At 38.3% G+C, this 23,168-nt stretch overlaps 1 long non-coding RNA gene across 3 annotated transcripts in view; it reads left to right on the forward strand.

The window, feature by feature from the left end:
• The window catches only part of LOC108424904, a 74,222-nt gene that overhangs the window by 15,020 nt on the left and 36,034 nt on the right, over positions 1-23,168 (forward strand). The window contains exons 4-5 of one of the 3 annotated variants that reach the window (XR_001857666.2): positions 10,979-11,148; positions 12,372-13,844. This is a non-coding gene — a long non-coding RNA (uncharacterized LOC108424904). Of the gene's footprint in view, positions 1-10,978; positions 11,149-12,371; positions 13,845-23,168 lie in introns of those variants that run through there. The other 2 variants (XR_005129623.1, XR_005129624.1) reach the window with 2 other exon arrangements.

Genomic DNA, 23,168 nt, shown 5'->3' on the forward strand with positions numbered 1-23,168 from the left:
TACATAGAAAATGATCAATTAGAAAACAAAACAAACCCCAAACAAGCTCGAAATGTTGTTAGGCCCTGGTAAGGTTGGGTTGGGTAGCAGAATTCTAGGCCTTTCCAATCAGAAGTGGGTAGAAACTGGGTATATTTGCACATATTACTTGATAATAAGTGAATTTTTGATTGTTTACAAGACCTGTCACAAAACTACTCTTCTCCTACAAAATCTTAATATTTAATTTAAGCTACACTATGTAAGTTTTAGAAGTTTCTGGTGGAAAAACATACAAGATATATAAGACAATTTTGTGACATAGGTTGTGCCTCAAACCTCTTCCCAGAGGGAATGAATCTGACGATTGCAAGCTTGTTGAAAGAGAATTCTGTCAAAACCTGTTTGTAAGTGAATTATCTACTATTGTTGTCATATCACTGATTTGCATTTGAGACCTAAACATTGAGCCAAACCTTCTTTTTGAGCCTGAGTGCCTAATATTAATATGTAAAAAGATGTATGACATGGTCTAAATAACTCCCAACAAATCTGACCAAACACCAAAGACTTTTCAGTTATTTTAGGCTTTCCAAGGTGATTCACGTCAGTGCACACACACCATATTGTAGGATGATATTTTTTTCTCCTGTTTTAGTAATGGTACATTTAATTTTAACAAAAAAAAACATTGACAGAGACCATATCACTAATCTTAGCTTCTAAAAGCTTCTAAGCTGTAAATGAAGGTCCTGATTTGTAATGCATACTTTAATCTGTACTTAAAAGAGAATAATATTTGCAGTGTATTTGACTTTAACACTTCAGCCATTCACACTTTTAGCCACACATTCTCATCTAATAATTCCCATTTTGGGTTTAATTTCACTCTGATCTGTTGGTACAACACCAAGACTACTTTACTGATTCTTTCAGCTCTCAATTTCAAGTTTTAGCTTTTTATTTTAATCCATATGTATCTGCTCCACTGCTGTTCTATAGGGAGCTACTTGAAGACTTTCTTGAGCTGTTTTTTGCTTTTTACTCAAGTTGTATTATGCTAGGCTACTTGAGTGTTTATTTTAATGATGTAACAATACTTTTCCTTGAGTATAGATAATATCTATTTCTAATCTCCAATGTGGAGGAGCAGAACTGTGCCATATTGCCACCTATGGACACCCTGTACAAGCCCCATAACCACAGAAACAACAATGAAACCATAATTATGTTCAAACTTTAGAAAAAGTACCTTTGTTTTCCTGACGGCAAGCCTTTGTTCAGGTGAGGTAGTGATAATACGAGTCAGACACTGTAATTTGGTTAAAGACCATTAGGACATGGCTTGATAAGGACAGACTTTATTTAGCGTTAGACCCAGGGTCATGTGAGGTTAGTGGGGATTTTTCAACCCATTTTGCGACATATTTACAGTACCTGGACACATTAATGTTGCACTGTAAGCACGGAAACCTCAATTATTCTGCCATACTCCCCGTCGAGCTAATTATTCTAAAAACCCTCATTAGCCCGCCGTCAGGAAGCGAACGCCTCAAACTCTTCCTCTTCCTCCGCCTTCATCCACCTCCATTACCTTTGGGAGGATCTCCAATCGTCTGTCAATTTCTGAAATCTCTCTTACTCAGTCTTTATCCTCAGGTCTTCTTAATTATCCTCTGATGAGGAACTCATTTCTTCAAGCTTTTAAACCCCACAAACATAAGTCAGAGTGACTGAGATTAATCTTAAAAGCCTGGATTCAAACCTTCAAGGCATTCTCATAATAAAAGAAGTTCGTCTATGGATCTATGAGTGTTTTTGAAGCAGTACAGCTGTTGCACTGATCCATTTCCATTGTCCATTTCAGTACAATGTTCCCTTTCATGCTTTCCTTCAGGAAATGTGGTGCATCCTAATTTCACCATGTGACTGAAGATATGTTTACAAAATCATGTTACACTCTTGAAGTTAATAAAAGGGTTCCTTAAAAAAAAAAAAAACAGTTAAATGTCAAAAAAGAAGTTCTTTAGGGAACCAAAAGACACTTCTTCTGTAGAATCATCCCTGGCAACTGTCAGTGCATTTTACCCAAAGCTTCCATTCAGAGCATATTGAGAAACAAATACACTAGTCTCCACATGTATTGATATATAATTTGAAGAATTAATAATGAAAAACAAATACATATAAGACTCTTTCAAACACAATTCTACATCATTCTCTGCTAATATGTACTTCATTTATATGTGCAAATGTCTCAAAATTTAGTACATGCATAGTTTGCTTTAACCACATGTCAGTGATATTCTAAGTGCTTGCAGCAAAGGTGAATTCATAAAAGGGCCTTTTAGCTCTGAAACAATAGAGTTAAATTCTGCTTCCCAGTGATCAGGACATAACCCCCTTTTGTGCATTCACTTTCATGTGGGACTTTACCGATAATTAAAATGGAAGGGTTTAATTGGGGACACATGGTGAAGTCGAAATGCTTGTATGATTGATATGTCAATCTATCATGACCTAGAACAATTCCTGTGAAGATACACTACATGGACAAAAGTATTGGGACATCTACACATTACACATACAGGAGCTTTACTAATATCCCATTCTGATTCCATAGGCATTAATATGAAGTTGGTCCACACATTGCAGCTATAAATACTTCCATTCGTCTGGAAAGCTTTCTACAAGATTTTGGAATACGCCGATTCATCCAGAAGAGCATTTGTGAGGTCAGACACTGATGTTGGATGAGAGGGCTTGGCTCTCAATCTCCATTCTAGATCTTCCCCAGTGTGTTTGATGGGGTTGAGGTCAGGGCTATGTGTGGGCCAGTCAAGTTGTTCTATACCAAACTTACCCAGTTGTGCCTTTATTGACCTTGCTTTGTACACTGGGGCTTAGTCATGCTGGAACAGAAAAGGGCCTTCCCCAAACTGGTCCCACAAAGTTGGAAGCATAGAAATGTCCAAAATGTCTTGCTATGGTGAAGCATTATGGTTTCCCTCCACTGGAACTAAGCGGCCCCTGAAAAACAACCCCATATCATTATCCCTCCTCCACCAAAATTTACAGTTGGCACAATGCAGTCAGGCAGGTAATGTTCTCCTGGCATTCGCCGAACTCAGACACATCTGTCACACTGCCAGATCCAGAAATGTGATTTCTCACTCCACAGAATATGTTTCCATTGCTCCACAGTCCAGGAGTGGTGTGCTTTACACCACTTCATCTGATGTTTTGCATTATGTTTGGTGATATAAGGCTTACATGCAGCTGCTCAGCCATGGAAACCTTAGTCATTGTGACAAAGGAGGTTTGGAACTGAGTCAACTGTGCCTTATATGCACTATGTCCCTCAGCACTCGGCGACCCACTCTGTCATTTTATATGGTCTGCCACTTTGTGGCTGAGTTGCTGTGGTTCCTAAACACTTCCACTTTTCAATAATTCCAGTCACATTTGATCATGGAGAATCTAGGAGGACAAAATGTTTATGAATTCGCTTGTTGCTACAGTGGCATCTTACTACAGTGCCATGCTCAAATTCACTGTGCTCTTTAGAATGACCCATTCTTTCACAAATGTTTGTAAAGGTGGACTGCATGACTAGTTGCTTGATTTTTACACCTGTGGCAATGAGACTGAATGAAAGACCTGAATTCAATGAATAAGTGGTGTGAGTTTTGTCCATATAGTGTATGTGGGATTATATTGCCCAAAAGATATGCAATATCTCCAGCAAAGTGGAATGTTTCTGTGAGGCTTTCGTTGTAAATAATATAAGTAATGTAAGTACAGAGAAACACTGACAGTCATTACCAGGGAGATGGACCCTGCTGCAGAACCATGACCTTTTATTGGCTGAATAGGCTGTAGGATGAACTTGAGGTGCATTCAGCTTCATTTACTTCATGCGCAATCTTTTGAACAATAATACTGTGTTTCATTGTAAACTATATTGTAGCTACATAGGTTTTGAAGATTTCTGGCCCATTTCAACCCTAACAACATCCAAGAAAGTAAGAAAGTTTAGGCCCCATCCTTGGTAGAAAGCTATTTTCCTTTTTAAATGCTCTCAGAGATCCTCAATGAAGATGAGGTGTTTTCTCAAACAAGTTATTTGATAAAATAAATAATGTAAGTAACCCTTTATTTTAAGGAACACATATTGGGGATTAAGTAACTTATTAACTCTTCCTCTTCGTTCACCTTCATTATCTTCAATTACCTTTGGCAACATCTCCAATCATATAATAAAACCAAATTAGATACTTCCATATAGTTTAATTACTGTGCATTAAATTATGATCTGTAACTACAAAATTGGCAGTCTGTCATTAAAAATAACCAATAATGCCACTGTTGACTGTAATAACTCATAACAAAACACTGTTGAGGCACTGTTATGGAAATTATTGTGCATAACTTAAGATCTGACTTTACAATGTAATAGCGTAAAATTGGTAGCATTGGACTCCTAAAGGTTCTAGGAAGTGTCACATGACTTCTGGAGTTCTTAAAGTTTTTAAAGTGCAGTTTTAGTCAGCACTAATTATATGCAAAAAAGTGCAAAGTAAGTCAATACCTATTCATGTGACTTTAGATGCCATTTTATGTTCCGTAATGTCTTAAAGTGTTCATTCTACACTTCTACAGCTGACAGTGCAGTTCTTTTTACATAACAGCCCCCCAGTTATGTACTAATAAAGTTTGATGCATAGTAAATTAATGATCATCAACAATGATGCCAGTATGTGTTCCCTAAAATTATAATATAATGTTGCATTGAATTGTATTTACCTGAGTCAAATTGTTATTGCTAATACTTCTTGGTGATTGTCTCAGACTTTTGGACCTTATTGTACATCTAACACCATGTAATCTATTATACGTATCATCATCATACCTATCTATCATAACTTATCAAAGCAGAGATGACAAAGTCAACCAAAGCTCAACCAAAACCATATTTAGCCTATGTTTGTTAATTATGTTAATTAGTATGCAAATATACTATGTATAGTATTCCTGCAATAAGGGCAACTGCCTGTAAAAACATTCACTCTGCTATTAAAGCAAGGCTGCAGAAAGCAATACTTGTATGTCTTGCTGTATGTGCTGAGCCACTGTCTGTATTAAAAAGCCAGGAGAAATAAGAGCCCTAATCAGGTGGGAAGCCTTTGCTTGCTCTGCGCTGCAATTTGCTTGACTTTAAATTATTCAGCGCGTCATCGTTTTTTATGTCAGCAAATGTGCGCTTCCCGGCGACAAAGCCTTGGCCGGCCTAATCGTTTCCCATCGTCTGCCGTTTTTATGACTGACGTACCAATAAGCAGATTGTCCCGATATTTATGCCATCTGTGGTTTAGAGAGATAATTAAAGTATATAAATTAATCAAGTGTAATTAATTAGGCGCTTTATGTTGGCGGCGGTACATCGCCTCGCATGTATAATTTATATTTATTGATTTGTTTGCTTTCATTAGCCTATGAGATAGTGGCTGAAACGCATTAGTGCAGAGAGGGAAATGCAGCATTAGCATTGTGAGTGGGCCAGCAGTGTGTGTGTGTGTTGGTGTGTGTGGGGGTGGTCAGTAATTGATAGATCATCAGAGCTCTGCGCTGATTCGATGCTGTGTTAACTGTCATAAGTGTGTAGGATCAATGAAGGATATTTGGCTCTGGATCTCGCCCTGGTTGATGGATGATGTGTATGAAAGCGGCTGTTGGTCTAATGTGAGACTGATGGGCGAGGCTGAATTTGCTGTGGGTCCACTGTGCTACTTGGCTTAAATGCATTTTTGGGGTGCAGAAGTTAGGTTGGGTGCTTTTGTGGTCCTCTGAATGTTAGTGGTCAGTGTGCCAGACCCAGACTAAGCCTAAACTGAAAAGTCTTTCAGTGGTGAATCACTAGTAACATTACAATTAAGTCCAAGGCAAGCCTTCATCTACAGGAGTGGAAATCTACAGGAGGACATTTCACATTGAAATACACCTTAAAAATAGTTTTCTATAAACTTTACATAACTGACCAATGAATGCTTAAATCTAGTGCGTTTTCTGCATTAAAAATAAAAAAAAACATGGACCCTCTCAGAGCAGGTACTATTTGGGCCATCCTTCTCAACACTGCAGTAACACTGGTGGTGTGTTAGTGTGTGTTGTGCTGGTACGAGTGGATCAGACACAGCAGTGCTGCTGGAGTTTTTAAACACTGTGTCCACTCACTGTCCACTCTATTAGACACTCCTACCTTGTCAGTCGGCCTTGCAGATGTAAAGTAATGATCGCTTATCTGCTGCTGCACAGTTTGTCTTGGTCATCCTCTATTCCTTCATCAGTGGCCACAGGATGCTGTCCACAGGATGCTGTTGGCTGGATATTTTTGGTTGATGGACTATTCTCAGTCCAGCAGTGACACTGAGGTGTTAAAAAACTTAAGCAACACTGCTGTACCTGATCCACTCAGACAAGCGCTATACACATTAACACACCACCACCACCACATCAGTGTTCTGCAGTGCTGAGAATGACCCCAAACAGTACCTGCTCTGTGAGGGTCCATGGGGTCCTGACCACTGAAGAACAGAGTAAAAGGGGGCTAACAAAGTATGCAGAGAAACAGATGGACTACAGTCTGTAACTGTAGAACTACAAAGTGCACCTATATAGTAACTGGAGCTGATGATCAAATGGACACTGAGCATTTATTCATAGGTTAACTTCTTCACCTGAAGGGTCTTTGACCTGAAGTGAGAGATTAAAAACACGTCTGCACGTTGCCAACAATACTTTTGGCATGTTGTCTGTATCCGGCATAGACATTTTAATTACAGAACTTACAATCATTAATTCTTTGAGTAAACACTGGAAGTGCCCATTAAAAAGAAAAACAGTTTATTAGCAGCTTAAACCTCCTTAAATCTATTGATTATTACTTACATTACTTTTCTTAAATATAGAAAAGTAATAGAGAGCAAGAAGAGCTATTAAGAGCCGTTTGGAAAATTAAATACAATTTGACTAACTGAATGTTTAAAAATATCACTGAATTTGTCTGTTAGCTATGAGGTATATTTTCTAAAAAATAATCTAATGCCATAGAAAAACACCTTCTGAAAGTTAACAGTTAGACCATTGTTACCCAGCAACATGCAGAAAGGAATCTGAACAAGTTTTCCTGTCTCTGATTATGTAGTTTCTTGTCTTTCGTGTCTTCAGGTTTCGAAAACATAGCATACTCACAGTACTACTTGAGGTGCGTTCCTGCAAGCAAGACTTCTGGCTGTCATCAGAGAGTTCGATTACGAGGTTTTGTTACTCAGCGTGGCCAAGAACCCTGTACTTTGACAGGAAAGATAAATTTGACTGCATGCCAAACAGTCCACCTCTAATTGTGTTTTCTGTTCGACATGTAATGGCAAGCTATTGTCAAAATTATGCTAAAACCAGTGCCTTAATTAGAACACTATAGGCCACTTTGCAAAACTGAAATTGATTGGCACCTCATATAAAAAAGCAATGAAGCAAAAAATGACCTATAATTTATTTGTTTGCTAGCTACTAAGTTATTGTAGCTATCCATAAGTCATGGGTATAAAATATGAAGTCCAACGAAAAACCTTATGAGACCTGATCACCACAGGTCACCTCACAGTGCAGGTCATAGTGTGATTGCTCCATGTGCTCTGCTGGTGGTTAAGCCAAAGACGAAAACTGACGAAAACAAAAACTGACCCCTGTGAAACAAAGTAGTGTATTATGGCTTAGATGCTACTCGGAAATTATTTGTAGAGACCTCAAAGAAAGTATTGCAAAATAAAAGTGGTCTACTTTACAGACCTATATTCATACAGACCAGCATAACCTAGTGAACAAAACATTGCAGAGTCAGAATGTTAACGGAAGTCAGATGACAGATGACAGTGTGGACAGAGTATAACAGATAAAACAGATAAATGTAGCCATCTTAGCTTACAATATAAATATAAATATAAAATATAAACAATAAAAATATAAAATTGTTATAAATGCATATACAACATTTGGAATGAAAGTTAGAGTTGAAGATATTTCTTGACTAATTAGCTAAAAACTTTATGAATTAGGCTGAGGGAAAGCCTCTGTTGAACATGTCAGTCAGTCTGAGGTGAATGACGTCTCCAGTATGGATTCTGGGGTTGTTGCCATGGAGCTCGGTGGTAAGACGGATGACTGGGCCCTGCACCTCATTTTCCTAATTGTTCAGGTGGAATCTGTTCTTTTGTCCCACTCAGCTATTGATTATGTGGTTATTGATAAGGGATTACTGAGCAGCATGCTACTCAAGACCTCTTTGGCCTAGAAAGCACATTGACCGTCTGACCTCCTGTATGTCAACCGGCTATAGCCTGCCAGTCGATACCTACCAGACATTTATTTTCATGTACATAAATGTGTATTCAGAAGATTTCTCTTGGCTACAGTACGTGTAGAGTTGGTCTGAGCAAAACAAAGGGCAAAAATAACAAACAAAACAGCAAAAGAGTTGTTAAAATGTATAAGAAGTCAGCAGAAATATAGAATCCTCTGAGTAGAACTTGTTCTCAACTTTTAGAGAAAATGTGTGTTTTATTTTCTGTAAAATTTCATCTCGTGTCTTTCCTGACCAGCGGGTAAAACATATCTTCGTACATACTCATACACGCAAGCAAAGTCCACCTCATGTTGGTTTTAGCCTCAGAAATAAACACAGTTAATGAATCAGATGGAGCAGAAGCTCTTTGTTTTTATCACGTACAGCTGGGAACCAGACGCGTGTTCTCTTCTAGCATCTTTTTTCTACTATGATTATGAACAAAACAAATACCTCATATATATATCTCATAACACATTTATCTCACAGCCTTAATCTTTTGAATAGTACAGTATCTAAACTTATGGACAATGAAAACTTTATTTGTGATGTATTATTCAAATACAATCAAATATTTACGTTTAATCATATATGAATATAAGAGCTTACACACTAAATTACATTACATTTGATTTACATTGTGAATCAACAGGTTTGATTTTTACACTTGTTTTTAAAGAAATGACTAAGGTGGGAATAATGTAAAGGGACATGTTTCTTTCTGCAAAATATATCCGTACACAACAGCTGCTTTTTAATTTCTGATTTCTGATTTCAGTAACACTTTATTTGTAGTCTACCAACATAGGGACTATGTAACATATGCATAATCACTGACTAAGATATTAATGAAGCTATATTTGAGTATTATGACCAGCTAATTCACCACAAGATGACTTAAGATGTTCTATGAAGTAAACAACATTGCTTTGATATACTAAAGTATTACATTTGATCTGGCCGAGAAAGCGGTGCAGTGGACCTTACATAGAAGGATATCGTTAGAAGAAAACAGGTTTGGTTCCTGACTGGGATTGATTCACTCCAGCCCTTTTACAAATGTCTTAAATTCCCTCAGCAGAATGCCTGTAAATACTAGACTTCCTTATTAGAACTTTTGAAATGGTCAAAAGTCAACTTTTTCATATATGTCAAATCACAAAGTATTGTGCTTACTGTAGGGTATAATAGCCTTACACATCATTTTCTCAGATGGCCTAAGGCCTTGCATCTTTGTAGCTTCATTTTTATATAGGTTGTATAGACTGAGGGGTGCAAGGCACATTTTAAAACTTGAACGATTTGCATACTACATCAAACTCTTTTATTTAATAAATTTAATAAATGAGGAAATTTAGATTTGTGTAATATGGTCTGTTTAAAAGAAATAACTTACATACTTATCATCACCACTACATGAGGAATCTATTTTGTCTTCCTACAAAAGTCACATGTTTGTTTTTTTTTTCATCTAAAAACATCATAACTGGTATGAATAGGCCTTTAGGATTAAATTCCTAACTGTCATTGCTAGCAAAACATCCCTGGACCCACAATATTAAAATGTCAGTCTTAATAATACTTTCTTCCCAAAAATCCCTAAATATTCTTCCTGACCAATCTGTTTTCTCAAACGGTGCCCTTGCCTCCCCCACCCTACTATTTATAACTATTGACCAAGATAAGCTGAAAGTGTGAAAGACGGCTATCGGTCAGTGCTGAATAATGCAAACGCATATCTGTTTGCCCACCAGTAAGAGAAACCTTTTAACCTTCCTTCTCCCAGGGGGGTCGACTCTCTCTCGTGCACACACACACACACACACACACACACACACACACACACACACACACACACACACACACACACACACACACACACACACACACTCCACACACAGGGCACATGGTCTGAAATTTACACTCAGAACAGCTGGAGACATGTGCAGGGCGGTGGTCTTGCGTCTGTCCCATATCATTGTGTGTGTGAGAGGACAGAGGCCATACTGACAGTACAGGCTGCCTGGTTTCTTTAAATCCGTCGTGGGCTATCTGATATCTGCACAATGGGTCTCCAGGGGGCCACATGGTTTCCATTTTTTCAACTGGCCAGTAGAAGTCAGTGGCTGAATACTGACTGGGGGGTCAAATCTATCTGGCTGTTTATGACCCTGAAATGTGACACTGCTTCTTAAATGCTGTCATCCACTTCTGATATAGGCACACAAGTCTGTGTGTGTGTGTGTGTGTGTGTGTGTGTGTGAGAGAGAGAGAGAGAGAGAGAGAGAGCGCAATTGTGTGCGTGCATTCCCATACGTGCAGCACAGGCAGAGAGAGCGAGGAGTGGGAGATATTTTACGACCGTTGCAGCAAATTGTTTTTCCCCCCGTCTCGCCCCTTGTAAACAAAGATGGGTTAATATGTTCTTTTGATGACAGCTTTATAGAAAGCTTTTAGTCCTTGAGTATGTATCATATTTACTGTAAGTATACTTCAACTACAAAGGCATGTCACGACGGCCATAAATCAAAGCCGGCCTGGAAGCAGAAAATGTATTCAAATAAAGTGCGTAAAATATGATTGTTATCTTATCTCCAGGAGACGCGGAGTGACTATGTTTGGTTTGGTGTATGGAGAAGAGGAGGGCGCCTTGTCTGCTGCGAGTGATGCAATGCGGTTACTCAACTAGAACGGGCCTGTTTACAACATGACAACAGGAGCCGCAGTTTCTCATGCCTGTTTAATTGAAAGCAGGTCTTCCTCTAAAGGTGAACAAGGCCTTTTGGCTTCCTTTTACAAACAGACATGCGTGCACAGATATCTATCTATCTATCTATCTATCTATCTACCTATCTATCTATCTATCTATCTATCTATCTATCTATCTATCTATCTATCTATCTATCTATCTATCTATCTATCTATCTATCTATCTATCTATCTATCTATCTATCTATCTATCTGAAAGCATTCAAAAGTACCTTTCCACACACAAATGAGGACACTTTTTTAACTATGCTAATGCTACAGTAATTGTTCTCACACTGAAAGTGATTATAAGCTCAAGGTGTGTCATAAAGGGGCAGGATGAGGTGTGGCCTGAATTTTGAATCCATTTAAAAGAATAAGAGTGCTTATGTAGGATCAGAAGATTCCTCTGGAGCACTCAGGTCACTGATGTCCTGAAGGAACTGGAGTGATGAAGGTGATAAAGCACTGAAGGCGCAGTGATCCTGAAGAAGCTGGAGCCTTAAACATACTGAAGTCTTTAAGCTCTGGAGTCCTGAAGATGTTGAACTCCTGTAGGCACTGAAGTCCTGAAAGAGATGGGGTCTTAAAGGTACTCAAGTCTTGAAGCTCTGAACTCTTGAAGGCACTGAAGTCTTCAAGGTACTGAAGCCCTGAATGTATTGAAAACTCAAAGGAACTGAAGTCTTAAAACCATTGAAGTCCTGAAAGAACTGAAATCTTGGACCTCGGGTCCTGATGGTGTAATCTTAACAGCACTAAAGTATTGAAAGAGCTTGATAGTTGAAGGTGCTGAAGTTCTTAAGGCACTGAAATCCTGAAGTCCTAAAGGCACTGAACTTACTGATACTGTAGTCCTGAAGGCTTTAATCTCCTAATGGCACTGAAAGTACTGAAATCATGAAGGCTGTAACATTACCAGCTGTTTATAATGTCGTATGCTAAATCTATACACTAGGTTCAGTACATTTGAAAAAGAGCAAAAAAGTTTCCTTTTTAGCTGAGGTTAAGGCTGAGTGTAGTGTGGCATAGCATAACCTTAACAACATTAAACTCTTGTACTGCAGACATTTATAGAAATACCCCAGAAAGACAAGACTAAAAACAAGGATTTGTGTGAGTGCACCGACACTTGTGTATTTACTATGCTTTTCTTCTTCATCCTCATTTTCATCAAAAACACCTTGTGCAGAAATGCTGATTTTGAAGCCACATCCAGATTCCTTTTCTCTTTAAGGAGCAGAGTCCAGATCCTGGTCAGTGCTGTCATTCTTGATGTAAGGAATGTGAAAGATGACAGTTATGACCTTCCCTTTCCTCCCCCTGCAGCCCAGACCTGCAGGTCCATCGTCTTATCTTCCACTCCTCTGCTTCCCTAAAACATGCTGGAGCCGCTGTATTATTCTCTCATTGGAGACGAAGGAAAATCCATCGTTTACGTTTAAGTGGAGCAGGCCACCCTGACCGTACAGACAGCAGTAAGAAGGAGGGGAGGAGAGAAGGGAGGGATGGAGAGTGAAAAGGGAGAAAGTGTATGATGACGAATAACGCAAAAGAAAGTGGGAGAGAGAGGGAAACAAAAGAAGGGGAAACAAAGAGGCTGAAATAGGAAGGGACTGAGAAAGTTAGCAAGAGAAAGACGTACAAAGAGCAAGGAAGATGAAGACTTTTTTCTTTCTTTTTTTCTTTCTTTCAAATCAACACCAGGGTGATGCATCATCTCCAAATTTCAGCTTGGTTGAGCAAAAACAGCCCCGTCCTCCAAGCCTCCACTCAAGCTGGAGTGTTTCAAGGTTATACTAACTCAAGCATGCTGCACCAATAACATAAACAGTGCGATAACCAGCTGCCCGGCAGATTTCTGTCATAACTCATGCCCATAGACGGCCTGAGGGCCTGCTATTTCTTTTGGACACATAAAATTGAGGAGGAACAATATTTTTGATTCCAACATTCTGTTTGGCATTCTTTGTATGGCACACTCATGCGAATCACTGAACAAGCTCATTTTGCAGTGTCTTAAAATCACTCCACAAACACTCAACCCTGCCCTTAATAATCCTTAATGCTGAGGCAATTTTTCCTGTTGCAATATCTCAGCTTAGTGCCATTGACTTAATTCTGTGGCCATTATGTATGTCTGATGTCTTTCTAACTACTCTGTCTACTCTTTCTCCTGGGGACAGCCTTAAAGGAGCTTTCTGGTCGAGAGTTCAATATGTAATTTGATGTGTTATTCTTTGCATCCCTCAGCCTCATTGGTTTGACAGAATTGATTTTATATTTTTTTCATGTTTATGTTCATTGGTGTCCTCTCACTAACTCACTATAATCCCTAGGGTGTCAACCAATCCTGAATGCCTAGCCACTGATCTAACAACAGGGTAACTCACCTCAGTTGTCAAAAAAAAAAACAAAGATAACAGCAGTTACATCTTTATTCAGCACAAACTATATTCCAGCAAAAGTTTTTGACCCTTTCAGCCAGAGAAAAGAAGCTAAGCTGAGGTAAGGTAGCACATAACTTCTTGTCCTCCTCATCTGACAAGTAAATTGCTTTGGATGAGTAATCTATTCTCTCCATTGTAATTCTACTTTAAGACAGTAATGTTAGCCAGCTGGTTTCCTTCCTTCCTCCAGCTAACAGAAAAAAACAACAACCACAAAAAAAAAAAAAATTCAAATGTCCTGTCCCCAAATATCCAGCTCAAAATATTTCTAGTTTAGAAAAAGGTTAGAGACACATTATCAGGAGTGAATTTCCCTAGTCTTTAAATTGGCAAAACTCACTCTGGAGACTTTTAAGACATAGTTGTATGGTGCCTGTAAGCATGTTAACAACAATAGCAATGGTTACAGTTTTCATTTTGGCAGGAGTGTCCCTTCATGACTCACTCTAGCATTTTGACCATGAAATTCTGCAAGCAAAATTGTACAGATTTCAGTAGAAATGGCTGGAATCAGACTTTCTGAATAAAAAAAATGCATGTGAAACTTTGCTTAAGTTCAGCTTTGGTGAACTTTGAGATATGGATTTGTTTCAATGATCAATAGCACCGCTGCATTGAGGGATGTCTTCCATATACCAGTAACAACCAAAATAGGGAAAGTAATGCTAATGTTAACAGTGTCTAAGCATAACATTTCATACAATTCTATACACTCAGTTAAAAGTGAATACATAGCAATAGCTGCCTGTATTTTGTGCTTTTACAAGTTAGGGTTGGCATGATGGCTAGCTTGCTAGCACTCAGATCAGTTTCTTCAAAGTCATCCTAATCACTTAGTCACAGCTGATACACTTTTCAGGTCCTGACATGGTCACACCTATATTCTACCAAGGTGAGTCTGCGGCTTTAGCTGGTGACCAGAAATATAGCACTGCCAGTTAAGGTGTGGATGCTAGCAAAACCCCAACCCACTGCCCAATAGCTTAGCATAACCAAAGCCTCAAAGAAAGTATTTGTGTTGTAAATCAGCCAGACCAACCAGCCAGCCAGAGAGAGAGAGAGAGAGAGAGAGAGAGAGAGAGAGAGAGAGAGAGAGAGAGAGAGAGCAAGAAAGAGAGCATAAGCACGTGTGACCGTAGATGCATGCCTCTGCCCTGTCGTTAGCCGGTGTAGCTGTTCATGAGGTTGGGGCCTGCTAATCCTCAGATATATATTCCCCTAATTAATCCTGATTACAGCCCTCTAATCACCCTCCCCGAGCCGCTCTGAAACAAAGTGACATTTCCTAATGAATCAAACCTGTCGTACACCACTGCAGCCTCATGTCACGGCCGTGCTAGTCGGTCAGGTCCCCGAAGGCTGAGGCCACTGCTGGGGTTTCATTTCCCCAGTGCTGCTGGGTAATGTCACCTAGACATTTTAGACACTTTAGCAAAGTAGATTTGTAGTAACCCAGCACCTCATTCCCCACAGAAATAATGGGACTTCAGTAAGTGCCATAAACATTGCTTAACCTTTTATACAGCCTGTTTTGGTGATTTGTATATACTTTAAACTGAGATTGCACAGAAGAGATTTTGGAGGATGTAGCTCTGGAGCTTGATCATTGGAAATTCAGAGTTATTGCAGGTATAAATAATAAGTTTTCATCATAAGTCGTTACAATTGTGTAATTAATTATGATGATAATAGCTGATCCCTGCACAGACCCATACTAATAAGTAGTATTATTCAGTCTTAAACATATACACATTCCTCCAACTGTACAGAGTTCCGTACCTGTTCATTCATCATGGCAATCTTGGAGTTGAGATGAGACACTACGGCCTAATCCCATTTCTCATTTTAAGCTTTTGTTTTTGAGTGTCACCTTGCTCTTTGCAACTGAGTAAGAATGGGTAGTGGATGAAATTTTCCCCTATGAAATGGGATCCTCAAATCAAAAAGAACTTCATTAACAGGCTCCTAGCGGTGCTCTGTAGGCAACCCAACCTGTCTGCAGTGACAGCAGAGGAGCAGTAAAGTTCACCAATTTTGTTAGAATTTTCCTGTTCCACCTTAAAAAATAGATAGCTAGCTACTGAGATATCAGCATAGTATTAGTGGCTTTTTATGCTTGTTATGAAGAAAATGACCATAATACGTTGAAAGAAGGTTAAACTAAGATAATACAATTGTTAGTGTGATTTTTGTAATGGAGAAAAGATTTACATTTGTGGGTTTCTTTGGTGACTTTGCAGCCATCTTTTTTTCTCATACGACTCCGTTTCGGCCATACAAAGCCCTAATACTTCACTCTCCCCTTCTATCTCAGCAAAAACTGGGACACCCTTCTCCTGTGTGACTGAGGGGTTTGAGGGGTTAGGGCTAAGTTGTAGGGGCAAGGGCTGAAATGGGAATGGGCCTACATGTGACTAGAGTAATTTTTTACTCTAAAGAGTTCACAAAGAATATAGTGAAAGTTTTGCAAAACGCTTTATTGTGTAATCAAGATAACACTTTGTACTGTTATTATAAAAAAATCAGATCCTTTTGTAGCGTATAAATATAGCATAAATCCAGCTTTATTAGGAAAACATTCAGAATATGGTTAGGACTGAATAAGCAGGTATTCTTGAGCTGTTTCTGAATGTAGAGAAAAGCTGATTTTGAGAAAAATACTTTCTATCAGAACTGCATAACCTAGTGAAACGACTTTAAAAATGGACCTTGGAACTGCACTGTGAGAGATCTCAGAAAACAAGCACCATCTGCGTGAATGTTATCAATGAATTAGATATATATAGACATTGTAGTTATATAATAAAAAAGGGGAAGCTTTTCAGTGATATTTTACCAAATGGTTGTGCCAAGTGTATTTTTGAGTGGATGTGAACTGACTGAATGTGCTAAAATGTTTTAAAATATTAATTTACATTTAAAAATGTAAAAAGTATTTCTGTTGAGTTTTTAATGATTGATTTGTCATTGAATTATCATTACTAATAGTAATGTCTTGCCTTAATTCTCATTATATTACATAAACTTTGCTACACTCCTAACATTACACTTCCATCATGTTGCTTCTTTATTGTTTCTTTATTGTACATGCTTTAATAATTTTCCTACTAAATAAACTATTTACAGCTATTACTGCTCTTGTTGTGTTACTGATTTGTTGTGGTTGAATCAGAGGAGAATGAGTGAGTCTTGGTTCCTCTTAAGATTTCTTCCTTCTGCTCTCAAGGAGTTTTTCTTAACCACTGTTGTGCTTGGCTTGCTCATTTGGGGCTTGGACCCCAATATCTTGAAAGGCACTTATAATAAGCGCTGCATGACTGAATTTGAATTGAATTGATTTGGATTGGATTGACAGGTTTGAGTCTACATTTCTGAATTCTTTCTATTTGCTTCAATCAATCAGCAACAATTTCAGAAATAGGTATAAAGGATGGCTTTTCTTTTTGTACAAACAAGACTATTTACTTTAATGAGTTATGAGTGAGAAATAATTATTATGACATTATAAACAAATGTAACAAAGGAAATGTAACAAGTTAACAATGAAAATGTGTACTTTTGAATTCATACTTGTCTTCTGGGGTGCCCATTAACTGTCCTTTACTGGATAGTAAATTCAGGATTGGCCTTTCATTATGCCATACCGGTTGGTTTCTCTAGTGAGTCTTCATGTTAGACAGCCTGATATTGCGGGTATACACAGAGCTGAAATGGAGATAGAAATCTTCCCAAGAGATTCTTCTCCAACCCATGCTGTCTTATTAACCAATCTTCACTCATGACCTGTTCTGGCCAGATACATTAACTCCAGTCAAGGTCAAACCTAACAGACCACACAACACCATCACCCCTGAAGATGAGAGCCAGACGATGCCACTGACAACTGACCTGGCCCTTTTACATCCGGGTCAGTGGGACTAGTGGCCAAGGGGTCACCTGCTGTACCAGTAACAAATGAACTATGTCCCCCCCATGGATGGGGGCCACGCCACTTTTGTTTACGCCACACTATCCCAGGAGATGGGATTGTGTGAAGCCTGAGATTGTTTCCCCGATTAGGCAGAGAGAGAAAGAGAGAGAGACAGTTTCAGCCTTGAATCGTTCATTCTCTCCTCTGGAATCAGCTTCACTCCTCCGAGCACTTGGAAAACAATAGCCAGCTGTCCCCCCTCCCCCCCCCCACCCCTCCACCCCCTTTGATCGGCCAAATGAAGGCCGCTGGCATTTCTTATAGAGTGGAGATTGCTTATCGATCTATATCAAAATATTCATGCTAATCTGCGGGCAGCCTAAGACTATTTTCAAGCCAGGTTAGCAATCAGAGCAAGGCCGGTCTGTCTGGAGCAATTGGCAGAGCCGTAGAGGGTAATCAGAGAGGGGTCCAGCAGTCAAATGCACTTTGCCGTTTAAATTTAGAGCCCTGACAGTGATGGAGGAGGCCGCAGAAAGGTGTTGACAAACCAAATTGTTTGTTCCAGCATTATTTTGCCAGAGATCAAGTCCAGAGTAATGTGCTGTGAATTTGTTCATTACGGTGGGCCTGGGGTGGGAGGGGAGAGGCATTTGCCAGAGAAGGATGAGAGTTTAGATGGACGTCGAGGGCATGTGTGTGCGTATGAGCAGAGGGTGGGTCATTACTAACACAGCATCAGAGGGTGTGTTTGCTATGAGAAAATGTACAGAAGATGTTTTGATTCATATGGTAGTTATTTTCTGTACTATATTTAATATAAATAATGGCCAGTACATTTAATACTCGGACCCCTAATAAGAATCTGTGTATTTTAGTGGTTTAGTGGACTTTTTTGCTCCACATTTTTTTTCTCCAATCTAACCTACAGTGCATACAGACAGAGCAAAAAATGTGGACTGTCCAGTCTAGTCCAGCACTGTGCAAACCACAGTTATTTATTTAATTTTCAGTCAAAGCAGTCATAGTACTAGTTATTCATTTTTCAGCATGATGAATAAAGAGAGGACATTTTTAACAGAAAATTACCCAGAGGCCCAGAGTGTCGATAATGAAGCTTCTAATCTTTTCGAGAGATTTGCTTTTAGCTTCAAAGAAATCTGCAGGAATCTTCTTCCACACCTCCAAAGTTCTTACAAGTTGATTGCATTTTCTGCTTTTTTACAATACAAGTAATCAAAACACATTCAATATTGTCGAGGTCTGGACTCTGGGATGACCATTCAATCATTAACACCAGCAGATTCTGTGATTAATGTAAACTTTGTTTGTTTGTTTGTTTGTTTAAGGTTCTTTTCAGCTACACGTTCTTTCAAACACAAAGTTCTGAGTTCTCACTGAGCGGAACCATGAGTGCGGCTTGATTTTCTCCTATATCTCAAAGGTAAAGCTTTACGTACTGGTGGTCTTATTTTCCTTTGACTTTTGTCTTCCTTATGCAAATAGATTATCTTTTATCTTATATCTCCTCAGAAATATCTCATGAAAAATGAAAAATACATTGTACATAATAGCTGATTTGCCTGAAAATTGAAAAAAATATATATTAAGGACAGCATCTGACTTTTGCACACTGTGGTACAACCTCTGTCAACCTTTTTGGTCTTTTGCAGTCTTAAATATGTCAACATATGGCCAGGTATTAATATATCAGAATTATTAGCATAATAGATTGCATTTCAAGCATTGTCACAAGTCACCCATGGTCATTACACACAGATTACAAAGCTCTATCAAAAATCTGCATTAAAAAGCATATGGCTTTCCTTCAAAACAACGCCTTCACAGTGCAGCAGCATCCTGGATAGTAGCCTAGCTTATGTAGCCCGACATCCTTGAGGCCGTCTTGCGGATGGGATCTGTCTTGATACGTTAATGCCGTCGTGTAATTATTGCTCCAAAGAAACGGCAGTGCTAAAGAGCAGGAGCTAATCCGTTCGAGGGCGCGGGGGCTAACCGCTAGCACCATATGGCTAGTGTAATGACGAAAGGCCTGCATTCAGGTCAGTCATACAGCAGTATTAGTGTCAGGTGGGGATTAATGTGCTAATGTCCCTTCATGCTCAGACACAACATTCTGTACATGACCCGACCTTCCCTCCATCAGCATCCCCGGGGCTAAAAACATACATGTTTACAACGAACATCATACTAATGCGCTCTCCAACCTTCAGTGACGCTAGGGCTGTAATTGGTATTGTTGTTCTTTCTTTTTTCTTTTTTTGGCTGTTGTTGACATCTTTGCTCTGATTATTTACGGTGTTGTTTATTAGCGAGCCCTGCCTTCCCCCTTTAAGATGATAAACAGTTCACTTAAAAAGCACTGAAAAAACCAGCTTGATGCTTCTGTGGCGAGATGTATGCCTCCACATGTAATCAGGATATATTCCTACACCTATTTTAACATCTCTGCTGCCATTTTCATTGTAATATTTATATGAAGAGTTGTACCCTAAAACATCAAAATGAACATTAATGCTTCACATTATGTATTCAGCAGCATTGATTCAATTATTGCGAGCCCTTAAAAGCATATTATTCTTCCCATAAGCTCCGTTTCTCCTGCTATCGCATCAGGATCTGTTTTATGCTCAACTTAAAGTACAGTTAAAGTCAAGCTCAGCCATAATGAGTGGATCTATACTGCATTTAAGGGTGATTCCATGAATGAGGTGGCATTTGAGCACCAGTGAAATTACATTCACAGATATGTATTTAAGGTAATGGTAAAAGATATTTCAATATAGGTAGAGAGTCCTTCACAGTTAATATTGTACATGTACATATGTTAAAACGTGCTAGAAATCTATTTAGGCTGCTTTGGAAACAGCGTGTTTTACCTTTCACAGCACAGTAAGACTGCAATTCATGTTAAAATGTGTTCACTGAAATATTTCCAATTTTTTATTTTTGCATTAATGTGTGAATCATCAAAGTTTTTCATGACTGTCCAAAAAGTTAATGGGAGACAGTTTCTCTCCTTATTTTTTATTTTCAATTATATTGACTGAGTATTATATTGAAAGTACAGTCCTGTAGTCAATTAATAGACTGAATGTTAATTAACCATTAAAACAGTAAACAATTAGAATGTCCTTAAATGCTGAAACACTGAGGTGTTGACAAAATGTTATGTCTATTATTTGTGTATTATTTGAAATAGTACATCTGAGATATTCTTTGCATATGCAAGGCAAGATATTGTGATTAAATATGCCCATAATAAAAAGGTCTGGAGAAATTCCTAGTCATAGTGATTTGGTGTTCCAAGTGACTGTGGAGTCACAATGTACAGTTGAAATTTTACTATTATTTACTGTTACTTTTTTGCAATGTACTGAATGTATATATTTGCTGAAATATAATCTTAATAGCAAGCAGTTGATCTCAAAATATCTCAAAATGATTTATTTGACAGCATACCTGCACCGTATTCCTGAATGCTAATGTTCGGGGCTTATTCGTGGTTTTCAGGCAAGATGTAAGAGCAGACAGGTTTATGGTTTGTTCTTTATTAGTTTGCCATCTGTACAGAGGTATGCTAATAGCTATCTGTGACTATTTACACATATGCAAAAGCACATCCATCTGCCAGTTCCCACAAACCTCCCCCAACTGACTCTCACCTTAACACCAAACAACTGCTCTATGCACACGCACATACAGGTGACAAAAAGGTCTGCTGACACTCAGCATCCTGTGCGTGTCTGCACGCATGTGTGTGTATGCATGATAAAGAGACGTTGGCATATGGCCTCGACCCAGACATTGTCACATCAAAGGTATTCCTGCTTGCCATTTTGCAAGAAATTGAATATAACACTTACCATATTGAGCATATAATTTTATTCAAACAAGGAGTTAATGGAACAATATGTTCACGCTTCACATCCTACTATTCTCAAGACTATAAATTACACTAGCCCCAGCGGTAACACACAGATCATAGCATCTGCTGTGTTACTTTCTTAGGGGCCTCCAAATAAAAGCCTAACTTTAGTTAACGTTTCTGACCAAAAGATTTATATAGTTATCAAAAGTAGGAATCCAGTGGTCTCGGCATCAATATTCATTAACGGAAAACAATAGGGACCACTTAAGAGCGATTCTATGAATGGGGCGCTCTTTATCCCTTGCAACTCTGTTTTACATGATGTTGCCTGAGAGCAACAAATAAATTTTCCTCACTTTACAATAGCATATTACACATTTAATGCTAAAGGAAGGTTAAATAATGAAGGGAAGAGTTTGAATAAACCAAAAAGGTTTGTGTTTGCTCACATTGTCTCCTGGTGGGAATTTTTAAATCTGATCTTGATGCTTGTGGATGATATACTTTACTGCACCAGACATTCTCCCTCAGAAAAGCAGATCAATGTATCAATTTTCATCCGTCCAAAAATATGATTCACAACTGTTAGCATATGAAGTTTAGTTTTTAAAACTATCACAAAAAACTTTAAAATAAATATGCTGTTATAAGAGCATTATAAGAAATTGCTGAAAACGTTTGCAAGAGTAGAATAGACTCAGCTGGTGAGGTGTGAGGTGTCACTTTTGCAGTCACATCCGAGAACATTGCAATCATTTAGCTCTTGTGTAGAATTTCTTTTTATTTCGAAACATTTTATATTTTTATTTTTATATACAAATATTAACATATATGACATTTTAAAGGCTACAAACCACTTCCATTCAGTTATGTCATTTAGCAGGCAGCATCCAATATGTTTTGCAACTACTGTTAGTTTTGTTTGTAAAATGAATGGCAATTTGATTTCACATTTCCAAACGAGTTGGACATAAAATGCAATGATAGGCAAATCATGTAAACTATATTTTTAAATGAAAATGCTACAAAGACATGATTAACATTGTGTTTCATCACCTCTTCTTTCAATAACACTCTGTAAGTGTTTGGGAACTCAGGAGACCGACTGCTGTAGTTTTAAAAGTGAAATATCCATGATTTCCAAAAATAATTTCAAATGTTGATTCATTGGACCACAAGACACTATGATCTTCAGGCCCTCAGACTGCACTGCATTGAAAACAGACCTGATTCTGTAGTGAAAATCACTTTAATTTACAATCTCCCCTCAGTCAATTTTAAACTGAGTTCAGACCCAGAAAAGGTTCATATATGTTTTTTTCTTTGCATTTTTGAGTTTTAACTTGTATTTGTGAATGCAGCAGTGAACTGTATTCACAGACAATGTTTTTTTAGAAGTGTTTCTGAGCTTATGCGGTGATTTCCACTACAGAATCATGTCTGTTTTTAATGCAGTGCTGCCTGAGGCCATGAAGATCATGGTAATACTGGTTTTTGGCATTGTCCCTTGCATACAGAGATTTCTCCAGATTCTCTGAATCTTTTAATATCATTATGCACCATAGATGATGAAAAGCAAAAGTTCTTTGTTCTTTTATACCTAATCATATTACTGACCTGTTGCCAATTAACCACCAGGTGTTTTTTTGGCATTACACAACTTTACCAGCCCTTTTGTTGCCCCCACCCAGCTTGTTTGGAATGTATTGTTGGCATCAAATTCAAAATATTTAATGTTATCTTTGTACTATTTTCAATGAAATATATGGTTTAAAAGATTTGTACATC

The sequence above is a fragment of the Pygocentrus nattereri genome, chromosome 25 (genome assembly GCF_015220715.1).
Source record: "Pygocentrus nattereri isolate fPygNat1 chromosome 25, fPygNat1.pri, whole genome shotgun sequence".
Lineage (NCBI taxonomy): Eukaryota > Metazoa > Chordata > Actinopteri > Characiformes > Serrasalmidae > Pygocentrus > Pygocentrus nattereri.